This window comes from Oryctolagus cuniculus, chromosome 10 (genome assembly GCF_051225735.1).
Source record: "Oryctolagus cuniculus isolate XC-2025 breed Fujian yellow rabbit chromosome 10, ASM5122573v1, whole genome shotgun sequence".
Classification (NCBI taxonomy): Eukaryota; Metazoa; Chordata; class Mammalia; order Lagomorpha; family Leporidae; genus Oryctolagus; species Oryctolagus cuniculus.
In genome coordinates, this window is record NC_142876.1 from 71,434,653 (window position 1) to 71,459,340 (window position 24,688).

A 24,688-nucleotide genomic window follows, 5' to 3' on the forward strand; every position below is an offset into this window, starting at 1 on the left:
TCAACGATGACACTATGATGCCTCCAAATAAACAAAACACCCCAAACCAAGATTATGAAGATGATGAGATAGAAGAAATACAAGATACGGATTTCAAAAAATTTATGATAAGAACGTTTAGAAGTTTTCAAAAGCAAATCCTTGAACTACAGAAATCCTTATTGGACAAGATTGAAAATCTCTCTCGTGAAAATGAAATTTTAAGGAAGAATCAAAATGAAACTCAGAAACTAGTAGAACAGGAAAGTGTAATAGTCAAGAGAAATCAAAATGAAATGAAGAGCTCAATAGATCAAATGACAAACACATTAGAAAGCCGTAAAAACAGAATGGGTGAAGCAGAAGAGAGAATATCGGAATTAGAAGATAGACCACAGGAAAACATACAGTCAAACCAAAGAAAAGAAGAGGAAATTACAAATCTAAAAAATATTGTTGGGAATCTACAGGATACTATTAAAAAAACCAACATTCGAGTTCTAGGAGTTCCTGAAGGCATGGAGAGAGAGAAAGGATTAGAAGGCCTTTTTAGTGAGATACTAGCAGAGAACTTTCCAGGTTTGGAGAAGGACAGAGACATCCTAGTACAGGAAGCTCATAGAACCCCCAATAAACATGACCAAAAGAGATCCTCACCACGATACGTGGTAATTAAACTTACCACAGTGAAACATAAAGAAAAGATCCCAAAATGTGCAAGAGAGAAACGTCAGATTACTCTCAGAGGATCTCCAATCAGACTCACAGCAGACTTCTCATCAGAAACACTACAGGCTAGGAGGGAATGGCGAGACATAGCACAGGTGCTAAGAGAGAAAAATTGCCAGCCCAGAATATTATATCCTGCCAAGCTCTCATTTGTGAATGAAGGTGAAATAAAGACCTTTCATAGCAAACAGAAATTGAAAGACTTTGTGGCCACTCGTCCGGCCCTGCAAAAGATACTTAAAGATGTGCTACACTCAGAAACACAGAAACATGGCCATCAATATGAAAGAAGGGAAAGGAAGAACACCTACCAGTAAGAGAGCATGGGAAGCTCAAAGCATATACTAGAAAATATTTCCGGGAAAATGGCAGGGCAAAGTCACTGCATACCAATAGTCACATTAAACATTAATGGTCTGAATTCTTCAGTTAAAAGACACCGTTTGGCTGACAGGCTTAAGGAACAACACCCAACTATTTGTTGCCTACAAGAAACACATCTCTCTAACAAAGATGCATGCAGACTGAAAGTGAAAGGTTGGAAAAAGATATTCCATGCAAACAGAAACCAAAAAAAGGCAGGTATAGCCATATTAATATCAGACAAAATAAACTTTAATACAAAAACTGTTAAGAGAGACAAAGAGGGACACTATATAATGATTAAGGGTTCAATTCAACAGGAAGATGTAACTATTATAAATGTATATGCACCTAATTACAGGGCACCGGTCTATTTAAAAGATATGTTAAGGGACTTAAAGGGAGACTTAGATTCCAATACAATAGTACTGGGGGATTTCAATACTCCACTCTCAGAAATAGACAGATCATCTGGACAGAAGATCAACAAGGAAACAGCAGATTTAATTGACACTATTGCCCAAATGGATCTAACAGATATCTACAGAACTTTCAACCCTACATCTACAGACTTCACATTCTTCTCAACAGTACATGGAACCTTCTCTAGGATTGATCACATACTAGGCCATAAAGCAAGTCTCAGCAAATTTAAAAGAATTAGAATCATACCATGCAGCTTCTCAGACCACAGCGGAATGAAGCTGGAAATTAGCAACTCAGGAAACCCCAGAAAGTATGCAAACACATGGAGACTGAACAACATGCTCCTGAATGAACACTGGGTCATTCAAGAAATCAAAAGAGAAATCAAAAACTTTCTGGAAGTAAATGAAGACAACAACACAACATATCAAAACTTATGGGATACAGCAAAAGCAGTATTGAGAGGCAAATTTATAGCAATAGGTGCCTATATCAAGAAATTGGAAAGACACCAAATAAATGAGCTTTCAGCGCATCTCAAGGACCTAGAAAAACTGCAGCAAACCAAACCCAAATCTAGTAGGAGAAGAGAAATAATTAAAACCAGAGAAGAAATTAACAGGATTGAATAAAAAAAAAAAAACACTACAAAAAATCAGCCAAGTGAGAAGCTGGTTTTTTGAAAAAATAAACAAAATTGACACCCCATTGGCCCAACTAACGAAAAAAAAGAAAAGACCCAAATCAATAAAATCAGAGATGAAAAAGGAAACGTAACAACAGACACCACAGAAATAAAAAGAATCATCAGAAATTACTACAAGGACCTGTATGCCAGCAAACAGGAAAAACTATCAGAAATGGATAGATTCCTGGACACATGCAAGGTACCAAAATTGAACCATGAAGACATAGAAAACCTAAATAGACCCATAACTGAAACAGAAATTGAAACAGTAATAAAGGCCCTCCCAAGAAAGAAAAGCCCAGGACCAGATGGATTCACTGCTGAATTCTACCAGACATTTAAAGAAGAACTAATCCCATTTCTTCTCAAACTATTCAGAACAATCAAAAAAGAGGGAATCCTCCCAAATTCTTTCTATGAAGCCAGCATCACCTTAATCCCTAAGCCAGAAAAAGATGCAGCACTGAAAGAAAATTATAGACCAATATCCCTGATGAACATAGATGCAAAAATCCTCAATAAAATTCTGGCCAATAGAGTACAACAACACATCAGGAAAATCATCCACCCAGACCAAGTGGGATTCATCCCTGGTATGCAGGGATGGTTCAACATTCGCAAATCAATCAATGTGATTCACCACATTAACAGACTGCAAAAGAAAAACCATATGATTATCTCAATTGATGCAGAGAAAGCATTTGATAAAATTCAACACCCCTTCATGATGAAAACTCTAAGCAAATTGGGTATAGAAGGAACATTCCTCAATATAATCAAAGCAATTTATAAAAAACCCACAGCCAGCATCCTATTGAATGGGGAAAAGTTGGAAGCATTTCCACTGAAATCTGGCACCAGGCAGGGATGCCCACTCTCACCACTGCTATTTAACATAGTTCTGGAAGTTTTAGTCAGAGCCATCAGACAAGAAAAAGAAATCAAAGGAATACAAACCGAGAAGGAAGAAGCCAAACTATCCCTCTTTGCAGACGATATGATTCTGTACTTAGAGGATCCAAAGAACTCTACTAAGAGACTATTGGAACTCATAGAGGAGTTTGGCAAAGTGGCAGGATATGAAATCAATGCACAAAAATCAACAGCCTTTGTATACACAAGCAACGCCATGAATGAGAAAGAACTGCTAAGATCAATCCCATTCACAATAGCTACAAAAACAATCAAATACCTTGGAATAAACTTAACCAAGGACATTAAAGATCTCTATGATGAGAATTACAAAACCTTAAAGAAAGAAATAGAAGAGAATACCAAAAAATGGAAAAATCTTTCATGCTCATGCATTGGAAGAATCAACATCATCAAAATGTCCATTTTCCCAAAAGCAATTTATAGATTCAATGCAATCCCAATCAAGATACCAAAGACATTCTTCTCAGATCTAGAAAAAATGATGCTGAAATTCATATGGAGGCAAAAGAGACCTCGAATAGCTAAAGCAATCTTGTACAACAAAAACAAAGCCGGAGGCATCACAATACCAGATTTCAGGACATACTACAGGGCAGTTGTAATCAAAACAGCATGGTACTGGTACAGAAATGGATAGACCAATGGAACAGAATTGAAACACCAGAAATCAACCCAAACATCTACAGCCAACTTATATTTGACCAAGGATCTAAAAACCAATTCCTGGATCAAGGACAGTCTATTCAATAAACGGTGCTGGGAAAACTGGATTTCCATGTGCAGAAGCATGAAGCAAGACCCCTACCTTACACCTTACACAAAAATCCACTCAACATGGATTAAAGACCTAAATCTATGACCTGACACCATCAAGTTATTAGAGAACATTGGAGAAACCCTTCAAGATATTGGCACAGGCAAAGAGTTTCTGGAAAAGACCTGGGAGGCACAGGCAGTCAAAGCCAAAATCAACTATTGGTATTGCATCAAATTGAGAAGTTTCTGTACTGCAAAAGAAACAGTCAGGAGAGTGAAGAGACAACCGACAGAATGGGAAAAAATATTTGCAAACTATGCAACAGATAAAGGGTTAATAACCAGAATCCAAAAAGAGATCAAGAAACTCCACAACAACAAAACAAACAACCCACTTAAGAGATGGGCCAAGGACCTCAATAGACATTTTTCAAAAGAGGAAATCCAAATGGCCAACAGGCACATGAAAAAATGTTCAAGGTCACTAGCAATCAGGGAAATGCAAATCAAAACCACAATGAGGTTTCACCTCACCCCGGTTAGAATGGCTCACATACAGAATTCTACGAACAACAGATGCTGGCAAGGATGTGGGGAAAAAGGGACACTAACCCACTGTTGGTGGGAATGCAAACTGGTCAAGCCACTATGGAAGTCAGTCTGGAGATTCCTCAGAAACCTGAAGATAACCCTACCGTTCGACCCAGCCATCCCACTCCTTGGAATTTACCCAAAGGAATTTAAACTGATAAACAAAAAAGCGGTCTGCACCCTAATGTTTATTGCAGCACAATTCACAATAGCCAAGACCTGGAACCAACATAAATGCCCATCAACGGTAGACTGGATAAAGAAATTATGGGATATGTACTCTTTAGAATACTATACTGCAGTAAGAAACAACGAAATCCAGTCATTTGCAACAAAATGGAGGAATCTGGAACACATCATGCTGAGTGAAGTAAGCCAGTCCCAAAGGGACCAATACCATATGTTCTCCCTGATCGGTGACAACTGACTGAACACCAAAAAGGAAACCTCCTGAAGTGAAATGGACACTATGAGAAATGGTGACTTGATCAGCATAGCCCTGACTGTTAATGAACAACTTAATTCATTATCCCTCTTAGTATTTTTTTTTTGTCTGTTCTACTTAATATGACAGGTTTAATTCTGTAATTATCACACAGTTATTCTTAAGTGTTGAAAATTAACTGAAATGTGATCCCTGTTAAACATAAGAGTGGGAATAAGAGAGGGAAGAGATGTATAATTTGGGACATGCTCAAGCTGACTTGCCCCAAATGGTAGAGTTAGAAACATACCAGGGGATTCCAATTCAATCCCATCAAGGTGGCATGTACCAATGCCATCTCACTATTCCAAGTGATCAATTTCAGTTCACAATTGATCATAATGAAAGGACTAAGAGTCAAAGGGAGCATATAAACACGTCTAGTACCTGCTAACACTAACCGATAGAATAAATAAAGGGGAGAGTCATCCAACATGGGAAGTGAGATACTCAGCAGACTCATAGAATGGCGGATGTCCTAAATAGCACTCTGGCCTCAGAATCAGCCCTAAAGGCACTCGGATCTGGCTGAAAAGCCCATGAGAGTATTTCAGGCATGGAAAGCCAAGACTCTGGCAAAAAAAAAAAAATCTCTGTGAGTGAGATCCCAGTGGAAAGAACAGGTCTTCAAAGAAGGAGGTACCTTTCTCTGAAGGGAGGAGAGAACCTCCACTTTGACTATGACCTTGTCTAAACAAGATAAGAGTCGGAGAACTCAAGGGGCTTCCATAGCCTTGGAAACTCATGACTGGAGCATAGGGAGATTACTGATGCCATAAACAGGAGTGTCAATTTGTAAAGTCAACAACAGGAGTCACGGTGCACTTATTCCTCATGTAGGATCTCTGTCCTTAATGTGCTGTACATTGAGGCTTAATGCTATAATGAGTACTCAAACAGTATATTTCACTTTGTGTTTCTATGGGGGTGCAAACGGTTGAAATCTTTACTTAATGTATACTAAACTGATCTTCTGTAAAAAAAAAAAAAAAAGAAATTATCAATTCCCAACTTGACTCTCACTGGGATTAAACATGAAAATAGGTCTGATCTGATTTCATCATCATTTAAAAAAATCATCTATTATTTTTCACTTTATGTTTCTGTGTGGGAGCAAACTGTTGAAATCCTTACTTAACGTATACTAAGCTGATCTTCTGTATATTAAGATAATCGAAAATGAATCTTGATATGAATGGAAGGGGAGAGGGAGTGGGAAAGGGGAGGGTTGTGGGTGGGAGGGACGGTATGGGGGGGAAGCCATTGTAACCCATGAGTCGTACTTTGGAAATTTATATTCATTAAATAAAAGATAAAAAGAAAATATTTGATGTCTAGCACCAGTGGATTTGAATGTGTTTTCAGTGGAAGCTGCAGGGGTCTGAAGTCATCTTCAGACCTCATAGTTGATAACTAATAGTTGATAACTTGATGGTATTTCTTCTCTGCACTGCAGTCAGTCAGCATATGGTGATTTTGCAAATGTTTGGTAGCTCAAGGCCACTGCAGGATTCCTGGTCTTTTTCTGTCTTCTCGTTTACCGAATCAGGGTGGGCATTTAGGCTAGTGATTAACTCACTAAATCTATGTGTGCTTGGAGACTTCTTTATCCTTATTTGCACTGCTTGAAGTCATTTTAAAGTAAACAGGCAAACAGAATTATCATCTTCTTGGAGAAAGAGTATTAGGTTTGTGGTGATAGGTGAGTAGCAGAGAGATTGAAAGGGACATGGAGACAGAGACAGTGACATAGACAGAAGCAGAGAGAAACAGAGGATTTCCTCTGTGATGAGGTCATGTGGAACTCATGCAGGAGAAATGACTCTCAGTTGGTCATGGGTACTAGTGAGTACCCATGAGTATATGGAAAACAGAAACTGGCTTCAACAGATTTATCTAAAATCTGTAAAATTTTACATACAGAATCAATGAATTCACCTTTTGAGATACTGGAGACTATCACCGTGTTAGCCATCAGTCTTATTCTCAGTGTTGAGGCAGTAGTTTCTGCCTGGTGGTTTCACGTAGTTAATGGGGTGCAGATAAGCTCATGAGGAGAGGAGACCTATGCACAGCACCCTGCCTTTCACTGCATGCGAGATGCAATGATGGCAAGGAATCCCTGGAGAGGCTCCTTCATGGAGTCAGCCTGCTGCAGGAAATTATGTGGAAAAGGTAGGGATAAGTGGAAACCCAGACTAGTACCCAAATGATAGCAGACAGCAGTGCAGACGGGGCTACCGCATGGTTGGCTCAGTGGATGGAAGATGCTCATTTGCATGTGCTCTTCTTCTCTGGACCTGGAGTCTGCCAGTGTCAGCACTAAGCTCGCTGCCCAGGGTTCCTAAGACTCACCTGGTATGTGACAGGTCTTATGTTTCCTCTTCCACTTCATCATTGTCGTTTTCATTTTCTGCAAATAAATTCAAATAGGGACAGTCATCTAGGATGATCCCCTCAAAAATTGTACAATGCATTGTCCAAAGTTAACCCAGCACATCAGTATCCTCATTGTCACTGCTGACTCCTCAGACAGGAATAGTCCAGAGGGTTGAGGTCATTTCTGAGGGAACTAGCTTGGTCATCTTTCCTGACACGAGGCAAATCTCCCTATTCCTCTGAGTCGTCACACCAATAATCACTGACCTGATTCCCTTCACAAAGTGAAATATAAATTTTCCCTAGTGTGGGTGCTGCGGCATGGCGGGTAAAGCAGCTGCCTTTAAACCCAGCATACCATATCAGTGCTGCTTCAAGTCCTGGCTGTTCCACTTCTGATCCAGATACTTCTAATGCACCTGGGAAAGCAGCAGATGATGGTCCAGTACTTTGGCCCTGCACCCACATAGCAGACCTGGAGGAAAATCCTAGTTCCTGCCTTGGGCTGGTCCAGTCCAAGCCATTGTGGCCATTTAGGGAGTAGATCAGAGTATGCGAGCTCCCTCTGCATCTCTCCCTGTTTCGCTAACTCTGCCTTTCATAAGATAAAATCGAATCTAAAAAAATGTTCTCTGGAAACCCCTGGTTACAAGTGTGACTCCTTTCCATGAGAGGATGTACAGTGCCCATGGTTATCAAATGAGTATCTTTGTGGTTTACCATATTTTGTACACTGAGGATAAGATAACAGGTGTAACAGGTGAATTTTCAGTTCTGGGAATCAGAGTGAGTGTGCGCAGCACAAGAGAAAACTTGGTTACTCATGGAATCTCTGAAGGACAGGTCTCAGACTTGCAGCCTGGGAACATATAACTAAGGGACTGGGAGAACATTCTGTATGTCTGATAGGTTAAATGATGCCAACTTTGAAGGGACAGACAACGTGCTTAGGTTCAATGAAACAGGGGGACACTCTTGACTGAAATGGAGACAGGCATGATGCTGGTTCTGACAGGAAACAATGTCCAATGACACGGATGGGGGATGAATCTTGTGAACAACACTGCAGGGGGTAAAGGGGTCTGCTTCAAATTAGAATGCATGGCAGACACGGACTTGGGATGTGCTGCTTAGGTTGGTGTGAATCTGTCACATTTTTTCTGGGTAATGACTGAGCACTGGAACCTGAGTGACCTGAGTGAGGAATGGGAAGACAGCAAGGCTGGATGTGCCAACCACAGCAGAGCAACAAACTGGAATGAAGAAGAGCAGATGATGAAAATGTCTCAGAACATCCATGTCCAGGACCCCTCTCAGTCAGCTGGGAGTGATGAGTGAAAGGATAGAGCTGGTTCCTTGGCAATCAGAGGGGATTTTATCACCTTCACCATGGGGAACTCACCATCTACGTCAGGAGCAGAGCACAGGTCCTGATCCTCCAGTGAGGACCAGCTGCTCCTAGAGGAATGGTAAAGCTCACATATGACTGGAGAAATAGGAGTGAGGTAGCACTCATCCAGTGGGTCTTCTGGGTCTTCACGTTCTTCCTCCTCTGGCAGCTCCCTGCTGAGACAGGAGGGCAGGCACTGAAGACACACATCACAGGTACAGAAATGACTTTGCCATCAGACTATAGGTTAAAAATTGTGAAGAATCTTAAAGGTGGGAAATATAGAGGGAAACAATAGAAAAGGGAACATTATTAATAGAGCCATTTCATCGTTGGCTAAGTGTTCCAAATTGCTCTACCCAACAGTTTCTGTTTTAGCCAGCGTTTTGATTCTCTGGTAGTCATTCTACACTGTCTACTCTGCCTCAGGCTTACCTGGAAGAGTATGTGACATCTTGGTCTTCCTCCTCCATTTCATGATGTTGATTTTCCACAAATAAATTCAGAGAGATTAACCACATTAAGCAGGTTTTGGGTCAGATATGGGTAATCCAATGGCCACTACTAGCAAGGGAACATATTGTTCTGGTGTGAGAACAGGAAACTGTAAGGGAAATATACGAGGAGGCCTAAGACACATCAGGAGATGGGCTTGGTAAACTGTCCTGGGCCAGGGGTCAAATCTCCCTGTTTACTGTTGGATCACCATCCCAATAACCTCTGTCCTGAACCCTTAGAAAAAGCCTGCAATAATCCTCAGAGATTCTTAGCTAACAGCCCAAGAACTTTCTAGGAGGCAAACTGCAGTCATCAGTCTGCTCTCATTAAAGGATCCAGGTTTCTGATTGTTGGGAGGAGGTGCAGCACTGGGAGAGAGCTTGCATGGACTCTGCATGCCCTGGAACTGAAACCTGTTGAGCCACAGGTTGGCTATTCTAAGAGTTTCTCCTGACAAATCTACTTACTGTCTCTGGGAACAATACAAGCAATTCAAGAGCATATATTTCTGGATGAACTCTTCCCTGGTCAATTCAGGTTCAAATGGAAAAACCACTGAGAACATGAATGACAGAGATGTATATATGGATGTTGTGGTCTGGACAAGCTTGAATGTCAAAGGGCAGAGCTGGGGATTGGGATTTTAAAAAAGTAAGCCAGTGTTAACAGTCATCCTTCATGATTCTAACCAGGAGGGAACAAACACCACCTGGCCATAGACTGCAGAGCTTGCTGTGAAATGGTCACAACTCTTTCCCACAAAAAATAAAAAAAAATAATGAATTACATCTCTTGCTTCAACCTCAATTCAGGAGTTTGATTCTACAACCACAAGTCTCTAGGTCTGGCATGTAGCAATGACTTCACTCATCTGAATGGGATAGGAGTGTAAGGATACAGCTTTCATCAGGGACAGAAATGGAGGTTTACCAGACTCTCAATGGAGTACTCATTCTGTACATCAACTGCCACACCAAACTGCTGTGGCTTCATGAGCATAAACAGTTCCTGTCTGCTTGTAGTCAGACATCCGAGGCAGAACTGGAGCCCAGAAATATTCATCCAGGGAATTCTGCTCTGTGAAACAGCAACCTTTTTCAACAGAAATGAAAAATGAAGCTCTAACCCATTACTTATCAATAATAACTGTGAATGTCAACAGACAACATTACCCAATTACAGATACAGACAGGGCGACTGGATGAAAACCAAGATCTAACCAAAGTTTCCTACAAGAAACATACCAGTAAAGACAGAGATTGAAAGGTAAAGGATAGGAAAAGATGTTGCATGCTAATGGATACTAGATGTAAGCAAGAGTACCTACAGTTGGATCAGATAAAATCAGTTTTATGATAAAAACTGGAACAAGAGATGACAGTTGCTTTATAATGATCAAGGGTTTAATTCAACATGAAGATGTGACAATGGCAAGTGTATATGCATCCATTGCTGGAGCACCCAAATTTATAAAATAAACATTATTACATCTAAAGGACAGATGAAATCTAATGCAATAATAGTGGGAGACTTCAACACTCACCTTTCATCAATGGAAAGAGATCACATGGACAAAAAAGTTAACAAACAAACATCAAAGAAAAACTATACTACAAACCAAATGGACATAACAGATGACTGCAGAATATTTCACTCAACAGCTGCAGAATACACATTCTTTTCTTCTGCACATGGAACATTCTTCAAGCTAGATCAAATATTTGCCATAAAGCAAATCTTAACAAATCAAAAAAAATGTATTGTACCTTTTCTGAACACTATGCAACAATACTAGAAGCCAACAGCAAAAGAACCCCCAAAGATAAACAAATACATAAAGGCTGGATAAGAAACCAAGAGAGAAATTTAAAATTCCCTGAAACCAAATAAAATGGAAGCACAACACACTGAATCTGATGGAAAATTCTAAAAGCAGTACTCAGAGGAAAGTTTCTAGGAATAAGTTCCTACATTAAATAATTTGAAAGACTTCAAATAATCTAATAAAGTATCAAGAAATCCTAGAAAAACAGGAGCAGACCAATCCCAAGGTCAGTGGAAAGAAAGAATAAGGATGCAAGCAGAAATAAAGGAAATAGAAACAAGGAAACCAGGCCCTCACACACAAAATCCAGAACAGTGCATTTACCCAACATGCAGTGGCATCTACCATGCAAGACTGGTGTGTCTGCATTGCTGTTGTCTCAGATTATCTGAGAATAGAACAGTCATCAAATACAAGGGAACACAGACAATCCTACTGATCGCAGCCTTTGCAGGCCAACTGAGTGTAAACCTCAGTTGATAAAATCTCTCAATAAAGAGTTAAGTGTTGTTAAAAGTTAACCGAAGGTACATGGTCTGTCTAGTTTCTGCAAGAGGGTGTAGAAAAGAAAATCCTCATTAGTGGCTGGTAATGTGATCTGGAAAATCTTTGCTGGGCAATGAGGTCAGAACAGCATCATTAGGAATGTACCAAAACTTTTGTCTTACAATTCCTTTTACAGCATTACAGCCTGAAAAGTACTTTCACAATTAATAACACAAATATATGTATTTGACGCCCCTTGAGGCATTATTAATAATATGAAACATTTGAATCATTTGAAAAACATTTACATATGTGAGTAGAATGGTCCATTACACCATGAACAGTTATCCATGTGTCTAAGGCAATGAGGAAGATTCTGAAAAAGCAGATGGTGATGGACTGGTAAGAACTAATGTTACTGAGTAGTTACTGTGTCGTAGACAGAGCAGGCCTCGATGCTTTGCCCACACATCTCATTAAAACATGTGCCAAGCCATGTAGAAAGTACTCTTACTTGTCCATTTCTTTTTTTTTTTTTTTTTTCTCTTTTTTTTTTTTTTTTTCTTTTTTTTTTTTTTTTTTTTGACAGGCAGAGTGGACAGTGAGAGAGAGAGACAGAGAGAAAGGTCTTCCTTTTTGCCGCTGGTTCACCCTCCAATGGCCGCCGCTGCAGCCGGCGCACCGCGCTGATCCTGGCAGGAGCCAGGAGCCAGGTGCTTTTCCTGGTCTCCCATGGGGTGCAGGGCCCAAGCACCTGGGCCATCCTCCACTGCACTCCCTGGCCATAGCAGAGAGCTGGCCTGGAAGAGGGGCAACCGGGACAGAATCCGGCGCCCCAACCGGGACTAGAACCCGGTGTGCCGGCGCCGCAAGGTGGAGGATTAGCCTATTGAGCCACGGCGCCGGCTACTTGTCCATTTCTTAATGTTTTCTCTACCGTGACTGTTACAAAACACTAATGAAAGAAAATTGAAGCAGACGCAAACTCTAGAAAGACATCCATGTTTATGGATTCTAAGAATTGACATGATTAAAATGGCCACTCCATCTAAAGCAATTTACAAATTCAAGGCAATCTCCACCAAAATATGAGGCACAATATTCACAGAACTGAAAAACTACCTAAGAATTCATGTGGAAAAAGAACAAATGACACAGATCTTGTTTTTACCCCTATTTCAGGAGAGATTCTTTTCCACACATCCCTTCAATATCTCATTAATGTGAGCCATGGGGGTTTAGGCAGGATTTCTCCACATCTGATTTAAAGTAGAAGGAGATGGGGCCAGTGCTGTTGCTCAGTAGGCGAAACCTCCGCCTTCAGGGCCAGGATTGTGTGTGGGAGCTGGTTCATGTCCCAGCTGCTCCTCTTCCAATTCAGCTCTCTGCTCATCGCTTAGGAGAGTGGTGGAAGATGGCACAAGTACTTGGGCCCCTGCACCCATGTGGGATACCCGGATAAGCTCCTGGCTTTAGATCAGCCCAGAGCCAGCCACTGTGGCCATTTGGGGGTGAACCAGCAGATGGAAGACCTTTTTCTCTGTCTTTCTCTCACTGTAGTGACCTTTTTCTCTGTATTTCTCTCACTGTAGTGCTAACTCTCAAATAAATAGATAAATAAATAAACCTCAAAAAGAGAGAGAGAGAGAGAGAGAGAGAGAGAGAGAATGAGGATAGAGATAAAATGTGCACACTCATTGAGTGAATCAAAACGCGGGATTCTGAGCCAGTATGAGCCCACCAACCTTTCAGGGAAGAGATGAGCAAACTAATGTGGCACAAGGGAAACAGACACTGTCCTTCTTCTTCTTCTTCTTTTTTTAAATAATTATTGTATTTTATTTGAAAGACAGAGTTACAGAGAGGTAGAGCCAGAGAGAGGTCTTCCATTCCTTTGGTTCACTCCCCAAATGACCACAATGGCCAGAGTTGAGCTGATCCAAAGCCAGGAGCCAGGAGCTTCTTCCAGGTCTCTCATGTGGGTATAGGAGACCAAGGAGTTGGACCATCTTCTACTGCTTTCCCAGGCCATAGCAGAGAGCTTCATAGCCAGTGGAGCAGCACACATGGATGCTGGCTCTACAGGCTGGGGCTTCAACCCGCTGTGCCACAGTGCCACCCTGACTCTGCCCTTCTGTTTACCTGCTGTTGCCCCCAGGCCGCAGCATCTGGTCTCCTCTCCTTAGTGTGACTGTGCCAGCCCCAGAAGTCTCTAAGCCCAAGAACAGTGTGGGATGACCTGCAGCTACCCTAACCTCACTTCCTAAACTGCACTTTAAAGCCTCAGAAATTTCTGCCAGCAACGAAGTTAAAAACTGAACAAGCCAGCATGCAGAAAGAAATGCTTCCTTTCTTTAAGACATCAAAAACAGCAAGATTCTCGCTCCTGGATACAGGTAATGTTTCAAATCAGTTTCTCTGGATAGTACCAGAAACACCATGGTCCTGGCCTGTGCTGTGGCATAGTGGACTAAGTTTTCGCCTGCAGTGCCAGCTTCCCCTAATGACACTGGTTCATGTCCCAGCTGCCCCTCTTCCATTCTGGCTCTCTCCTAATGGCCTGGGAAAGCTGTGGAAGATGGCCCAAAGGCTTAGGCCCCTGCATCTGTGTGGGAGACCCATTGTTGTGGCCATTTGGAGAGTGAGCATGGAAGACCTTTCTCTCTGTCTCTCCCCTTCTCTGTAATTCTCTCTCAAATAATTAAAATTGTAAAAATGAAATGCATTGAGTTAAAAAAAAAAAAGTCTAAGGCTCACTAGGCTAATCCTCCGCCTTGTGGTGCCGGCACACCAGGTTCTAGTGCCGGTCGGGGCACCGGATTCTGTCCCAGTTGCCCCTCTTCCAGGCTAGCTCTCTGCTGTGGCCAGGGAGTGCAGTGGAGGATGGCCCAAGTACTTGGGCCCTGCACCCCATGGGAGACCAGGATAAGTACCTGGCTCCTGGCTTTGGATCAGTGCGGTGCACCGGCCACAGCGCGCTGACCGTGGCAGCCACTGGAGGGTGAACCAATGGCAAAGGAAGACCTTTCTCTCTGTCTCTCTCTCTCACTGTCCACTCTGCCTGTCAAAAAAAAAAAAAAAAAAAAGTCTGTGGTTCCTGGAGTATGCCCCCTGCCACCGGGGCAGGTGTGTTGAGGGCTCAGCAGTTCCCGTGGGACTCCTCCCAGGGTGGGCTGGGCCCTTCCCACCTTTCCAGGGAGCTGCTGGGCACCACTCCCAGTGTCTTCCTCCTGAGGATCGGGTCCTGAGGGGATGGCGACTGTCCTGGGAATCCTCCCCTCAGCACTGAGATTCACACCTATGTCTGTGTCTCTTTCTTCTTTGGCTCCGGTTTCCAGAAGGCAGCCCTAAAGTGACCCTGCACCACTGTCCCCATTCTGGAGCCCTGGCACGGGTCTTCCATTTTCTACAGCTCTTTTTCCTTAATCGGGGCTGCATCAGTGTTCCTCTGAGGGGGCAGCAGGCCATCAAGGCCCTCTGCGGCCTCCAGGCCCAGCTGAGGGCCCTCACTGGTGCCCTCGGTGCACAGGGGCCTTGGCTTCCAGAGGGCCTTGAGGGCTGGGCGGGGCTTGGGAAGGGTGGGAAAGAGCCCCTGACTTGAGGTGGTGGGCGTGGCTTGTGTGAACCTGGCAGTTCTACAAGGTTAAATGCTGCTGTGGAGGTCCTGGTGTGTGTGCTCTGGACCCTCTGTTGTCCTGGGAAAGAGCTCACGGGTGCTGGCTGAATTGAGCACTCAGCGGAGATGCTGGGCGCCCTGGGTGTGGAAGGTGTGGAAGGCAGGGCTGTACCCGGAATGCGGGTGACTTCTGTGCTCCCGTGCAAGGACGGACCCTAAGAAGTGAAGGTGGCTGCCAAGGTCAGGCTGCAAGGCTGTCACGGGGGTCCTCTCACCTCCCCCTTGCCAGCTGTGTCAGAGCTGACTGAGTAACTGGTGCATTGTGCTGTAGCCTGCGGGATTTTCCCTCCTCTGGATTTAAGGATTTCTCTGCCACCCTTGAGCAGTCTTCCTTTTCTTCTTTCTGGTTATCCTGACCCTTCCTCCCTTGCCCATTTACCACTCTTCCTGGGGTCTCTCTGGCACAGATCCTGAGGGTGCAGCAGAGTCCAGAGGAGTGGATGTGGATGTGGATGGCCCTTTGTGTTTATTGCTCGTTGTTGCTTAACTGCGGTTGGTGTTCGATATTGCTTCTGCCTTTTTACTTGGCACTCATGCACTTCTCCAAGCTTGTTTTGTGCATGAACTGTAGATAGGCATTTGAGGCTTTCCCAGTCTGTGCAGGTGTCCTGCAGCTGGGAGCACTCTTGTCTTTGAGTTATACAGCAAAGAACAGAACTCCAGGATCCTGTGTTTTGCCAATTCAAGCCTTTATGAGTTAAAAACATTCAAAAACAAAATGTGCAGATTGTGCAATTCATGTGAAAAACATCAAACAAAAGCAAAGACACAGATGTATTAGTTATATACATCCAGGGTTACATGTCAGAGCTCCTAATCACTGTATTTTCTGTGAACATCCTCCCAATTTTTCCAGTTTGACATCTTCACAAATCTCATCTAGAACCTGGGACATCCGGGTTCTGATGTGACGAGGGACCATCCCTACTCACACCCCTCACTGCACAAGGAGTACTAGCCTGAGCTTCATTTCATTTGGGAGATTCTTGGGATTTGTGTTACAAAACAAGAGAAAGGTTTGGAAATAAAATCCTAGAGTGGTGTGAGGTGAGAGGGTGCAGCCTTGCTTCTGCTGAGGGACTTGGGCCTTAGCCTGGGTGAACCAGTAGAAAGCAGTGGACTCACCGTGTGTTCAAGCCTGTCAGGTTCCCTACACACTGCACCTTGTTCAGTCACTTATTGAGAGGGGTTTGTAAACCTCTGACCATAATGTGCTTTTTTTTTTTCTTTTTTGGACAGGCAGAGTGAACAGTGAGAGAGAGAGAGAGAGAGAGAGAGACAGACAGACAGACAGACTGAGAGAAAGGTCTTCCTTTTCTGTTGGTTCACCCCACAATGGCCACTGCGGCCAGCGCGCTGCGGCCAGTGCACCACAGTGATCCGAAGCCAGGAGCCAGGTGCTTCTCCTGGTCTCCCATGCGGGTGCAGGGCCCAAGGACTTGGGCCATCCTCCACTGCCATCCGGGGCCACAGCAGAGAGCTGGACAGGAAGAGGAGCAACTGGGACAGAATCCCATGCCCTGACCAGGACTAGAACCTGGGGTGCCAGCACCACAGTAGGAGGATTAGCCTATTGAGCCACAATGCTGGCCATAATGTGCTTTTATCTGTTTCTCCAGGGAGTTTTGAAATTTCTTTAAAAGTGAGGAGCAAAGTTTCCTTGCAGCCACTGAGCCTCCTCCTGCAACCCACTGTGAGGCCCCGAGGAAGTCTCCGGTCTTCACCCCGAGCCAGCCCAAGCTTGAAAGTCACCAATGGGAATCGGGTGTGGCTGCTTTTATGGCGGAAGAGTAGGTGGGCAGAAGGATGTGACTTGGGGCAGAGCCAAATGTTCCTAGTTCTTCCTCAAATGCAGCTCAGTGTTGATGGATGCAAAAATTACAATGTGTAGGGTTTGCTTTCAAACAAAGCAGAGTGGGAAAAGAGGGGATCTGAAGTGACCAGCTGTTGAGGCCGGGAGATGGGCATGTGGAGGTTGTTCTGTTCTCAGTATTGTGTATGCTGAAAAACATAATAAAAAATAAAACATAAGGCAAGCACCCAGAGCCTGTCTCCTCCATGATGCCTGCGCAGCGGTCCCGGGAGCAGTTGGCACGCCTTTCTCCAAGGACTTGCTGTGCTTTGAACATTACTCTGGCCAGAAACTCACTGTGATGACTTTATTCCTAGCTGTATGTTTATTGTCTCTTGGCACCCTCACAGGTGCCAAGCCCAGTGCTGGGCACACAGTGGTGCTCACTGAATGTCAGATGGAGGGAACTGTGACTATAGGTGCTTAATAAATTTTTTCTGAATCAATTATAAAAAAAAAGTGGAGTTACCAATTGGTTAATAAAACTGCTAATCCAGGGTGGTTATTTGGCCTAGTAATGAAGACACTGCTTGGAATGACCACATCCTGTATCGAAGTGGCTGCTTTGAGTTCTTTTTTTTTTTTTTTAATCTTTTATTTAATGAATATAAATTTCCAAAGTACGACTCATGTGTTACAATGGCTTCCCCCCCCATACCGTCCCTCCCACCCACAACCCTCCCCTTTCCCACTCCCTCTCCCCTTCCATTCACATCAAGATTCATTTTCGATTATCTTAATATACAGAAGATCAGCTTAGTATACCTTAAGTAAGTATTTCAACAGTTTGCTCCCACACAGAAACATAAAGTGAAAAAGAATAGATGATTTTTTTTAAATGATGATGAAATCAGATCAGACTTATTGTCATGTTTAATCCCAGTGAGAGTCAAGTTGGGAATTGATAATTTCTTTCAGTTTAGTGTACATTAAGTAAAGATTTCAGTCGTTTGCACCCCCATAGAAACACAAAGTGAAATATACTGTTTGAGTACTCGTTATAGCATTAAGCCTCAGTGTACAGCACGTTAAGGACAGAGATCCTACATGAGGAGTAAGTGCACAGTGACTCCTGTTGTTGACTTTACCAATTGACACTCCTGTTTATGGCATCAGTAATCTCCCTATGCACCAGTTATGAGTTTCCAAGGCTATGGAAGCCCCTTGAGTTCTCCGACTCTTATCTTGTTTAGACACGGTCATAGTCAAAGTGGAGGTTCTCTCCTCCCTTCAGAGAAAGGCACCTCCCTCTTTGAAGACCTGTTCTTTCCACTGGGATCTCACTCACAGAGATCTTTTTGCCAGAGTGTCTTGGCTTTCCATGCCTGAAATACTCTCATGGGCTTTTCAGCCAGATCCGAGTGCCTTTAGGGCTGATTCTGAGGCCAGAGTGCTATTTAGGACATCCGCCATTCTATGAGTCTGCTGAGTATCTCACTTCCCATGTTGGATCACTCTCCCCTTTATTTATTCTATCGGTTGGTGTTAGCAGATACTAGACTTGTTTATGTGCTCCCTTTGACTCTTAGTCCTTTCATTATGATCAATTGTGAACTGAAATTGATCACTTGGAGTAGTGAGATGGCATTGACAAATACCATATGTTCTCCCTGATCGGTGACAACTGACTGAACACCAAAAAGGAAACCTCCTGAAGTGAAATGGACACTATGAGAAATGGTGACTTGATCAGCATAGCCCTGACTGCTAATGGACAACTTAATACATTATCCCTCATAGTATTTTTTTTTGTCTGTTCTACTTAATATGACTGGTTTAATTCTGTAATTATCACACAGTTATTCTTAAGTGTTGAAAATTAACTGAAATGTGATCCCTGTTAAACATAAGAGTGGGAATAAGAGAGGGAAGAGATGTATAATTTGGGCATGCTCGGGCTGACTTGCCCCAATTGGTAGAGTTGGAAACATACCAGGGGATTCCAATTCAATCCCATCAAGGTGGCATGTGCCAATGCCATCTCACTACTCCAAGTGCTTTGAGTTCTGACTCTGCTCCTGTTCTGGCTTCTTGCTAATGTACACCTTGGGAAGCGGCTGGCTCAAATAGTTGAGTTCCTTCCACATGGAAGACCTGAATTGCCCTGGGCAATTAACGTATGGCAACAATACCCAAATTTATCTACAGATTCAACAAGATCTCAATCAAAATCCCAATTAGGTTGTTTTGCATACATTAATAAACTTATCCTAAAATTCACATGTAAATTTGGGGGACATGGAATACTCTAAAATAATTTTGTAAAAGGAGAACAAAGTTGGAGGACTCATACTTTCTACACTTCCCAATTTCAAAAGCTGCAAGGCTATCATAATCAACACTTGGGTACTGGTTTAAGAATAGATCAATGGAGCAGAATGGGAGTCGATAGACAAAATCTTCTATTTATGGTCAGTTGATTTCTAACAAGTATGCCAGGACAATTTGGGCAAGAATGGACTTCAAGAAAAGGTGCTGAGACAGCTTGATACTCACATCCAAAAGAATAAAGTTGGCTTTTCTGGTGCTGTGACACAGCGGGTTAACGCCCTGGCCTGAAACAGCGGCATTCCATATAGATGCCGGTTCAAGTGCCGGCTGCTCCACTTCCAATCCAGCTCTCTGCTATGGCCTGGGAAAGCAGTAGAAGATGGCCCAAGTCCTTGGGCCCCTGCACCTGTGTGGGAGACCCAGAGGAAGCTCCTGGCTCCTGGCTTCAGATAGGCACAGCTCCCACCATTGCGACCAATTGAGTGAACCAGAGGATGGAAGACCTCTTTCTCTCTACCTCTCCTCTCTCTGTGTAGCTCTGACTTTCAAGTATATAAATAAACCTTTAAAAAAAAGAATAAAGTTGCCTCCCTACCTAATGCCATATACAAAAATGAACTCAAAATACATAGATGATTCACTTATCCTGATTAAAGTTAATACTATAAACAATTCAGAAGAAAACATGAAAATATTCATGAACATTGATTAGGCAATGATTAATTAGATGTGGTTCCAAAAAGTACAAGGAACAAAGGGAAAAAACAGAAGCTGGTTCTGAGTTACCCTCAATGCAGGCCCTGGCCCTGCTTCTTCCTGGGCCCTCAGCTTCCTCCCTTGTAGAGCAGAACTGACACTGCTAGAGCCCAGAGCTGGGTGGTAATCAGAGACCATGGGTGCATTGTGCATATGTGGATGTGCAGGGAATCCCCAGTCATGCCAGGCAACAGTCATAACTCTAAGTAGTTACAGTTAGTATTAGTTAATGGGCCAAGTGGATCAACTGGTGTGTTTTCTAAGTGAGGGGCTGTTCTTAGCTTCTGGAGGTTCTGGTGCTGCTTCAGATCCTTTTGGTCTCCTGGGCTCTGCTTCTGCCTCCATGTACTGTCCACTTCTGCATTCCCGTTACACTCTAACTGATCTGATTCTTCTCAGCTCTACAACTCCTGTTTTCATTGCACAAGGTTGTGATGTGGTGTAACTATGGAGTTAGCTGGGTTTAGGTGAGCTGGAATTCTTGCAGCCCTGCCATGGAACTGCCAACTTGATAGACCCACCTTCCCAGGATGACCTGTGTCTTAGCCAGGACCTGAAGGAGGAGAGGGGGCACCATGATAGCCATATGGAGCCATGAAAACCATGTGGAGGTGTCATAAAAATTCCATAATGCTTCACACATGATGGGACCCATCCTGTTAGCTTATTCAGTTAAGGTGCCACCGCCTGCCTCCTGAAGGAGGCTGGGAGCAAGGAAGAGGGCTTTTTCACCAGGGACTATGCTCGGAGGTGCTGCTGGGGTTTTCTCTCCTTCTCATGGGCAACACTTGTGTCCACTCAGGATGGTGGGACAGCCCACACTCATGCATGAATGTCTACTCTCACACTTCTAAATGTATGTCTAACTACTACACTTTGCTATTCTCACATGCGCCTCTGTAGGAGACAAGAACCAGATTAAACATCAAGGTGTGCAGGCCCATATCAGTTGGAGGCATGGAAGAGAGCAGCCATCCTCTGTCCCACCTCAGCCCTGTGTGTTCAAGATCTCATCCAATCCCTGTAACAGGGCTACAGGGTAGCTGTGTCATTTTCTTGTTTTCCAGGTGATAAAACTGAGACTCAGAACTTGTTAGTGACTGGGTCAATATCACAGAGCCAGAGAGTGACTGATAAAGACTCCAACCAAGATGGGTCTGTGACTGGGCCCCACACCTGCCAAGTTCAGTTCTCACAGTGCACACAGCTGCTTGCCCCATCAGAGCTTGGCAATTGTCCTCATTTTTCCTTTTTGTGAAGTAGCTTTTGCAGATTTCTTTCATTGCCAAACTATTTTATACTTATTATAGCAGATATTGAAAATATTGATAAACTTGAAAAAAGAAATTTAAATACACCTGCAATCCCACCATCCAGAAAGTCTACCTATCAGACATCATTCTTCATTGTATTTTGGTATATTTCCTTTCCGTTTCAAATGTTTGCATGATATTAAAGGTACAATGTTTTGTTTTTCCAGATATTCATTTTTGAGTAATTAAGATTGTTTCTCATTTTTGAGTAAATATTCTTATAGTTAAAATGTACCCTGGGGTGGGTGTGGCACAGCTGATTAAGCCATATCTTAGGAAACCTCCATCCCATGCTGGACTGTCAGTTTGAGTCCTGGCTACTCCACTTCTGATCCAGTTCCTTGCTAATGTACCTGGAAAGCAGTAGAAGATGATCCAAGTACCTGAATTCCTGCCACCAATGTGTGAGACCCCAGTGGATTTCCAGGCTCCTGGCTTCAGCCTGGCCTAGCCCTGACTGTTACAGCTATCTGAGGAGTGAACCAGCAGATGGGAAATCTCTTTGTCTCTCTCTGTGCCTAGAACTTGCAAATAAATACATAAACCTTTTTATAAATGTACCCTTCTAATTATTTATTTGGGATAAATTCCAAGAAATTGAATTAACATTATTGGTTCTAGTAAATACTACTTCTAGTGTTTTTGTTCAAGCAGGCAGGATTTTAGCATAGCTGGACTTGCAGTGGATGAAAGCAACAGGCTTTCTTTACTGTGTGTGATATTCATCTAAGAATTTCTCCTCTCCTAATAGAAGAGAAAATAATATTTTGGTCTTAATTTGTTCAGATTTTTTTGCTATTTTCTCATAACCATATGTATTTTTATATGAAAATGTGCAACTTATGTATCTTGCCAATTTTCCTACTGTGATGTTCATTTTTGAATAAATGTAGGAACTATTTGTTAAGAATACCAGAATACTGCTAAATGTGCTACAAACAGCTTTCTGAGCTTGTAGCTTTCTTATTTATTTGAAATATAGGAGTACTTCAAAAATTCTTGAAAAATAGAATCAAAGGTTAAATTATTTCATCACAGAATTTTTTGAAAGCTATGCCTTTTTTCATAATATTCATTTTTCATGAACTTTTAAAATGTCTCTGTATGTATGGTGCTCAAGATGGATGAACAGGGTAATGAGAAGAAGAAGAAGAAATTGGAAAAACTGAAAATCATGTTCAAGATTTATGGTATACTGTGAAACAACCTAACATATGGGTCTCAGAAGTTCCAGAAAGTATGGAATGAGAGAATGGATTAGAAGGTCTATTCAATGAGATAATCCAGAAAAGTGCCCTTATTTGGGGTAAGAAAAGGACATCCAAGTACAGGAAGCACAAATAACTCCTAATAGACATGTCCAGAAATAGACATGTGCAGAAAAGATCTTCCCCACAACACATTGAGGTCAAACTTTCAGCAGTAAAACATAAATAAATGATTTTAAAAGGTACATGAGAGAAATTCCAGATTACCTTCAGAGGATTTCTGATTGGACTGACATCTGAATACTCATCAGGAACCTTACAGTCTAGGAGATAATGGAGAGATATAGTCCAAGTCCTAAAGGAAAAAAATATGCCAACTCAGAATACTGTACCCAGCAAAGCTCTCATTTATAAATGAAAGTGAAGGGTTGGCATTGTGGCACAGTGGGTTAATGCCCTGGCCTGAAGTGCTGGCATCCCATATGGGTGTCGGTTCTAGTCCCAGCTGTTCCTCTTCCAATCCAGCTCTCTGCTATGGCCTGGGACAGTAGTAGTAGATAGCTCAAGTCCTTGGGCCCCTGCACCCACATGAGGGACCCAGAAGAAGCTCCTGGCTCCTGGCTTCAGATTGACACAGCTCCAACTGTTGCAGCCAATTGGGGAGTGAACCAATGGATGGAAGACTTCTCTCTCTCTCTTGCCTCTCCTCTCTCTGTGTAACTCTGACTTTCAAATAAATAAATGAATCTTTAAAAAAATAAATAAATGAAAGTGAAATAATGACCTTCCAAAACCAACAGAAATTGAAAGAATTTGAAACCACTGATCCAGACTTACAAATGATACTAAAAGATGTGCTACACACAAAAATAGAAAATCCTCATTGTGAAAGAATGTGAAGAGAGTAAATCTCACAGTAAAAGTACAAAGGAAGTCCAAAGCAAACAAAAGATATATTTATGGGGAAATGGCAGAACCAAGTGATTACTTATCAATAATAATCTAGAATGTAAATGACCTAAGTTCTCCAATTGAAAGACACAGAATGGTTGAACAGATTAAGAAACAAGAGCCATCTATTTTGCTGCCTGCAAGAAACACACCTCATCAACAAAGATACACACAGACTAAAAGTGAAAAGATGGAACAAGATATTCCAGGCTTAAAAAAAATACAAAAATGAACAGATGTAACTATCTAACTATCTCAATTTCAGACAAAATAGACTTTAACACAAAAATTTTTTTAATTGCTAAAAGAGAAAAAGAAGGGCATTATGTAATTAAAAAGGATCAATTCACCAAGAAGGAGTGACTATGGTAATTGTTTATGCACACAATGCCAGGGCATCTGGTTATTTAAAAGAAATACTAATGGATCTAAGCGGAGCCATAGATTCCAATACAATAATAATGGGAACTTCAACATGCCACTTTCATCAGTGGACAGATAAATTAGACAAAAAAAAAATAAAAGAAACAATGGAGCTAAAATATACTATGGGCCAAATAGAACTAAGAGACATCTGCAAAACATTTGATCACAGAACTGCAGAATATATGTTATTTTCACCAGCACGTGGAACTTTTGCTAGGGTAAACCATATTCTAAGCAAATATCAGCAAATTAAAAAAAATGAAATCATGCCAGTATCTTTTATGACCACAATGAAATCAAGGTGGATATTAACAACTTAAGAAATTCAGGCCGGCGCCGCGGCTCACTAGGCTAATCCTCCACCTAGCGGCGCCAGCACACCGGGTTCTAGTCCCGGTCGGGGCACTGGATTCTGTCCCGGTTGCCCCTCTTCCAGGCCAGCTCTCTGCTGTGGCCAGGGAGTGCAGTGGAGGATGGCCCAAGTACTTGGGCCCTGCACCCCATGGGAGACCAGGATAAGCACCTGGCTCCTGCCATTGGATCAGCGCGGTGTGCCGGCCACAGGGCACCGGCCGTGGTGGCCATTGGAGGGTGAACCAACAGCAAAGGAGGACCTTTCTCTTTGTCTCTCTCTCTCACTGTCCACTCTGCCTGTCAAAAACAAAAAAGATTTATTTATTTGAAAGGCAGAGTTATAGGCAGAGG

The 24,688-nt window shown here is 42.6% G+C and overlaps 1 long non-coding RNA gene across 1 annotated transcript in view; it reads right to left on the reverse strand.

Moving 5' to 3' along the window:
• Positions 1–24,688, reverse strand: part of LOC149123815 (uncharacterized) — a 127,861-nt gene that overhangs the window by 6,922 nt on the left and 96,251 nt on the right. The window contains exons 4-5 of the long non-coding RNA XR_016214170.1: positions 8,734–8,894; positions 7,308–7,365 (exon numbers count right to left, since the gene is read on the reverse strand). This is a non-coding gene — a long non-coding RNA (uncharacterized LOC149123815). The remainder of the gene's footprint in view (positions 1–7,307; positions 7,366–8,733; positions 8,895–24,688) is intronic.